This window comes from Mytilus edulis, chromosome 6 (assembly GCF_963676685.1).
Source record: "Mytilus edulis chromosome 6, xbMytEdul2.2, whole genome shotgun sequence".
NCBI classification, from domain to species: Eukaryota; Metazoa; Mollusca; class Bivalvia; order Mytilida; family Mytilidae; genus Mytilus; species Mytilus edulis.
Genome location: NC_092349.1, coordinates 57,966,611 through 57,973,852, shown reverse-complemented (window position 1 = coordinate 57,973,852; position 7,242 = coordinate 57,966,611). Strand labels below are relative to the sequence as shown.

General features: G+C 29.8%; 1 long non-coding RNA gene across 1 annotated transcript; it reads right to left on the bottom strand.

Moving 5' to 3' along the window:
• Positions 1–459: 459 nt before the first annotated feature.
• LOC139527979 (uncharacterized) lies at positions 460–6,173 on the bottom strand. The gene is made up of 3 exons (XR_011665497.1): positions 5,771–6,173; positions 4,561–4,632; positions 460–1,568 (listed from the first exon to the last, which is right to left on the bottom strand). It is a non-coding gene; the product is annotated as an uncharacterized lncRNA (long non-coding RNA).
• Positions 6,174–7,242: the final 1,069 nt, after the last annotated feature.

The window sequence follows — 7,242 nt, the reverse complement described above, 5'->3', positions numbered from 1 at the left end:
CCAAAAACAATTTTTTTTTTGTATTTTCTTTATTACACATTCCTTCAGTACACTTGTCCTTATTACTTTAAAGAGTAAAATCCTTTAATTTCTTCCTAGTAATCCTATTTTATTTATTGCAGCTTGCTAATTACTAAAGTTTTATTCTGGTTACTCAAAAATGATATGAAATTTAATGTCAAGTTCATCATATTGAAAAATCTTAAGTATTGACATTCATAATATGTGTTCTACAGGTAAACAAAGTTAATATTTTGTTTATATAGATTAGACCGTTGGTTTTCCCGTTTGAATGGTTTTACACTAGTAATTTTGGGGCCCTTTATAGCTTGTTGTTCGGTGTGAGCCAAAGCTCCGTGTTGAAGGCCGTACTTTAACCTATAATGATTTACTTTTTAAATTGTTATTTGTATGGAGAGTTGTCTCATTGGCACTCACACCACATCTTCCTATATCTATTTTAAGAAAGTTGCAACCTTTTACTTGCATGCTGGGAACAATATAAGTCATTTTGATCATGAGTATCTGAGACAGTGATGATAAAATCTGAATTTCTATTGTACAAAGGGAGATAATCCAATAAAAATGTCGTTTTTTAAAACCTTAAAATTGCATGTACATATTTATTTAAACTAACATAAGCTTCATCAATTTAATAAAATATAAACATATCTCTATTTGGTTATCTGGTGAAAAGATAATAGTGCATTTGAGCATATACTATTGGTTTGCTTTTGTTGTAGTACTTTCTAAAATCTCCTCGAGAAATGTCTAAATTGATAAATTCCTTTTAGTATTGATATATTTTTAAATATTTCAATCTGTTTAAATGATCATAAATGTTATTTTTTTTATAGCATTAGTATTATATTTAACAATCAATGAAGATGATACAATAACACAAAATGATGCTTAAATGCAAGAATAAGATTACTATAAACATACAAAGTAACATAAAAGTTAATTCAAATTGACTTAGCAGCACAAGACAATTGTTGCATTATGTATGGAATTTAGGGACATATTAAATTGTTTTCATACTATCTGAAAAAAATTTACATACATGTAACTACATGAACTACGAAAGGTAATTTACTAATAATTCAATCAATAAAACTAGTTAGTCAATCTAAGTAACAATTTCTGACAAATGAAAATATTTTAATATTTATCAAATGGCCAAGTACAACCGTAATCTTCTTGATTGTCTTCAATATTGATGACCTTTTTATACAGAAGTAATTTTAGACTTCTTCTTTGCTGATGAGAAAGCCATTCTGATGGTGAGACAGTGAGAACACTCTAAGTCCTTGCAAATGTCTCTCTCTTCTCATTTGTGTTGCAACTGTGTGTTGACTTGGTTGTTGTTAAGACTTCGGCAAGATTCACATTGCTGTTTCTTTCTTTTTTTCAAAGCAAATCTATGAGTTCCATTTCAATTTGTTTTTATTTGAGCTTGCAATTTGTTCACAGCAACAGGAAAAATCAAAGACAGATCAGAGCCATATTCAAGTATCCGTAATCAGTCTTGTTACATGAACTCTATTTATTTTTGGATCACCCAATGTCTGTAAAGAATAATAAGAAAACAATTGTTATCCATTAAATGATTGAAATTTCCTAAAAAGAAATTAATTATCAACTTGGTCTTAGTGTAAATGTGTTTCGATTATCACAACTCTGACATTCCAGTACATAGAATAAGAAATAAAGTATACTAGCTAAAAATGGACCTAAATTTGATTTTTTTCTTATTCCAAGCTGCAGCAAACTTAATTTTAATGAAGATAAATTTGCAGATTTCATCTTGTATTTAATTAATGACATTATGACAGCACAAAAATAGGGAGATGAGTATTGATTACAAATGAGACAAATATCCACAAAAGATCAGAATGTAAGTCCCCTGTACAACCTTCAACAATGAGAGTTAAACAGCTCAAGTACATTCTATTACAACGTAGAGATTGCACCTTAATGAGGTTGGTGGTGTTGGGGGGGGGGGGGGGGGCTAGTATAGACACTACATTCAAACTTAATCCACATGATACAGTTCAAAATTTGATTGTGGTATAAGAACTTATGATTTTAAAATTGAACTTGTGCCAATATCCAAATTCTAAAGTCTAAAAGACATGATTAGATTTGTCATATCAAAGAACTCCATATATTCCATTTTTAATGAATTTAGACAAAGTTTAAGTTAATCTGAATCAACTTGAAAACTGAGCCCAAATTATAAATCTAAACATGCTAAATGCATGATAACATTTAGCATAGAAAAAAACACCTTTAATAATATTTTAATAAACTAACAAAGGGTGTTTTGCCCCTTTGATCTTTTTTTCAATTTGAAAACAAATATTAAAAATCTAAACATATTTATAAATAGCTTTTAACCCAAAAAAGTACTTTTAAACAAGAGTGCACACGCTGAAATGTCTCGCCTTCCTTCTTATCATTGCTATTATGTTGATAGACCTAACTATAAAGCTTTATTACAACTGTCACTTAAACTCAACATTAACCAAAGAAAAGGAAACATTGATCAATGAACCCTGAAAATGAGGTCAAGGTCAGATGAACCATGCCAGGCAGACATGTACAGCTAACATTTCTTCAATACAACAAATACAGTTGATGTATTGCTTATAAATTAAAAAAACAGACCAAATCACAAACACTTAATACTTATTAATGGACCATGAAAATGAGGTCAAATAAAACCTGTGTAACAGACATATAGATCATAAAATATTTCCATACACCAAATATAGTTGACTAATGCATAAAGTATTAGAAAAATAGACCAAAACTCAAAAACTTAGCTTTGACAACTGAATCATGAAAATGAGGTCAAGGTCAGATGACACCTGTCAGCTAGACATGTACACCTTACAATAATTCCATACAACAAATACAGTAGACCTATTGCATATAGAATAAGAAACACAGATCAAAACACAAAAACTTAACTATAACCACTGAACCATGAAAATGAGGTCAAGGTCAGATGACACCTGCCAGTTGGACATGTACACCTTACAGTCCTTCCATACACAGAATATACTAGCCCTATTGCTTATAGTATCTGAGATATGGACTTGACCGCCAAAACTTAACCTTGTTCACTGACCATGAAATGAGGTCGAGGTCAAGTGAAAACTGTATGATGGGCATGAGTACCTTGCAGGGTACGCACATACCAAATATAGTTATCCAATTACTTATAATAAGAGAGAATTTAACATTGCAAAAATTCTTAACTTTTTTTTCAAGTGGTCTCTGAACCATGAAAATGAGGTCAAGGACATTGGACATGTGACTGACGGAAAGTTCGTAACATGAGGCATCTGTATACAAAGTATGAAGCATCCAGGTTTTATACCTTCTAAAATATAAAGCTTTTAAGAAGTTAGCTAACGCCGCCGGCGCCATAGCCACGCCACCGCCGGATCACTATCCCTATGTCAAGCTTTCTACAACAAAAGTTGCAGGCTGGACAAAAAAATCAAATTAAGTTTAGTTCTGAATCCCTTATACCTTGATGTGGTTCAATTTAAAGATTTGAAGACATGCATGAAATTAGAAAAAATATGACTATAATGCACTGTTTAATTTTGCATAATATCAAAGAACACCAATTATTCCATTGTTTTATCAAATCAAGTTTAACTTTATTTAGATTTTAACATATTTTATTTGCTCAAAGCAAAAAAGGATTAGACACAAGTAAAACATACCTAAAGTTTAACTTTGGAAGCTTTTGACCCTAGCTGATATGGATCATTTAAAAACAAGCCAAAACATTTGAAATTGGTAAAACAATAAGCATTGAAAACAAATATATAATTAATTTTACAGCTAAATTCCTAAGGCATGTAAATCTAAGACTTCGGTTAGCTTGCATGGTTTGTTTGTATATTGTACAATTGCAATTGGCATAACGTCTAATCAAATTTAAAAGTACTCTACAAGAAGATATCAACATTAATTACAAAGCTTGAATTAATATTTATACAACGGAGCAAGCAAACCTTCCAAAGTTTTACTCTACATTTAGTAGGAAAAAAGCTGTAATAATGCTCAAAGTGCTTTTTCAAAAATGAAAAATACAAATGTAGTCTTCGGGTTTACAATATATGCATGTATACTATAAATGAGGATCTGTCAAGCTGACAAGAACACATATATTTTTTTCTAGGTTTAATTCTTATAAAAAAAAACAAATTTCAATTTGATGAGTAATGAAAATTTTGTTGTGTAAATTGTAACGATGTGGCCCTTAATTGATAATAAAATAAGAATTTGAGTGTTCTGTTTGTTATTTTTACTTTTTGTTTACCAGATTCAACTTTTCAAAATTGAAGGGTTAATCTTATTTACTGAACATTTATCATGTTTTTACAATAATAAATGTAACTGGTCAATTTCAAATTTCTATATATGATTATATTTCACAAATAATGCCACAACACAGGTCTTATTTGCTGTCTATTTAGTAGTCTCTTGTTATGACTTGTTTGATTCATATTTTTATCAATTATATCATATATTTACCTATATGATCTCCTATCATATCTGCTTTCATTTTCACATTTTTTTTTGTGCTTTTCCATCTTCAACATTAACCTGTTGATAAGAAATAAAATATTGTATATGTGTGCATTTGCATGATCAGTACAGTGAGTTACATCTACATGTACATTGTACATTGAGTTGGCTTTATAAAATAATGCATTGGATCATTGAAGAAAAAGGTTTGTAGATAAGATAATTAATCTGTGTAAATGTCATAAATACTACGATATCAATCACATCATCAAGTAATTCATTTCTTCAGTATTGTTATTTTGAATTTGTTTTATCTGAGTAATCTGTAATGTTATAATCTCATGTTGCCCCTTCTGTGCCCTTTAATTTGGAATACATTTGTAAGAATATTCTATTCTGATTCTATTTTATTAACTGATAGAAGTAAATACATGTACAAGTTCTCTTTCCATGTTTATAACTGTGATACATGACCTTCACTTAGGAAATATAAAGAAAAAGTCTCACAGTAACAAATATTTAGAGAGAAAAAAACCAAGCTCATAGTCTGTAAAACATGTTTTTGAGTTCCTGTTCAAAGGGTTTTACACTAGTAATTTTGGGGTCCTTTATCATTTTCATAGTTTGTTGTTCCGTGTGAGCCAAGGCTCTGTGTTGAAGGTCGTACATTGACCTATAATGGTTTACTTTTATAAATTGTTATTTGGATGAATAGGCACTCATACCACATCTTCCTATATCTATCTACTGAATGTTTTCTATTTCAATGGGTTATATTTAAAAACAGGGATTTGAAGCAACCATTAATTTTGAATTAGGAGAAAAAACCAGAGTCAACGGACTCTTTAATATTGACAATTTGGAAAACAAACTCAGGGCGAACTTTGTAATCAAATATATATTTTATCATGATTATTATAGATTTCTTGAGAGAAAGAAAAAAATCTTTCTCTTAAAATTAGGAAGGCAAACACATCAATCTTTTAGTTTCAGAAGAATCCTGAATCATTATAAATGTATGTCAATGAAAATTAAATCAGTGTTTGCTTCAAGAAAATTATGAAAATACCCCCACCCCCCCTTTCTTTTTCTCCCAAAGACAAATGGTCAATGCTCTTCTTCCTATATTTATGAGTTGATGTGATGTTTCTATGGTAGGTCTTTTTATGGTGTCAAATTGCTTTTTCTAACCAAAAGAAATAAATAACAAACTTACCAGAACCAAATGTAACTGAACGTTTTGCCTTCGAATTTCCGTTGCTAGATTTGCAAGGGTCATGAAAGGATGACAGCAACTCATTTTGTCTTTTTGTCCAATGCAATCCAACTCCTGTCCATGTTTGCAGCATATGCATTTAAAATTATGTTATGTGAGTCTGAAACCTAGACATGATAGTGATAGTCTAGCCTCATAAGTCATGTCTAGACTATCTGATCAGGATCAGACTTATCCCAATGGCAGTGGGAATGTCTTAGCCACATGGTTTACTATGTCTTTGTTACACTCTTTCAATGAAAATAAGTTTTTGGCTACACCATTTTCATAAAAAATACCATTATTTTCTATCCTTCTGCACATTTGTTGATTCCCCTCCTTCTGTTATTGACATTAAATCTACCTTTTATTGTGAAGAGTTTTACAAAGGGAGATAATTTTAGGTATATTTTTCAGTTTTTCAACTTTAATTCAAATAAGCTTATATCAATTTGCAACGAAAATCCTGTTAAGGAATAGTAGTTTGTAGTGAACCATAACGTTTAACAAAATATTGTTTCAATTTGAGTGACTTTTGAGGTTTTATGGACATTTTCAGTAAAGGCTGAATTCAAATTTTAGAAAAACACATTTATGTCAATAAAAATAAAAACAAAAATAAAGGTTGAAATAAGATCAAAATTACAGTTAATTTTAGTAGAAAGTCTGAATTTTAAGGTTAAACTATTTTTTTTGTCATTTAATACTTTGAACTATTCAATAAAAAAAAAAAAAATGTCCATTTTCAACAACATTTTTCAGCAAATTTGGTACTAAAATAGAATTGCCCTGTATTCACATATTTTGAGATAAATTGTAATTTTTATACATAGAACTATTAGATGTACTTAATACTTTACTAGGAACCCAAAATCAGCTGAAAACTCCACAACCCCTTTCATAATTTTTTTTTGATTTTGCATGGTTTTCTCGTAGACATCCATTTAATAATATTAAAGAGATGTAATATGTAGGCTGTATAGATCTGTATAGCGATGGGACGCATCACATGTAAATGTTCAATTAAAAGACATCTTTAACATCACTAGATTTATACATGTGTTAAATATGCTATTCAGGACCAATTCAACTAGGGAACGATTCCTTGAAAAGATGATTTAATAAAATTGTTGCAAACACAGCTATATGCAGTTTTCTGATTGACCAAACCTTTTCTAAGTGAAATTACAAACCAAATTAAATCAAATTGAGTATGTATCCATTTCGCAATAGTCTGTAAAATAAACAATATCATTTATTTGGTAATAAAAAGAAAATCCGAAGTTTCTATTAAAGAGATGATTCAACGAATGATATTTTCAAAATCAAATATAGTTGAAATGGATAAAAGTGAAATCCAGTTTTTGCTTGTGTATATCAAATACAAATTAAATGATGACGTAATTTTAAATGGTTCAAACATTTTCTATTAG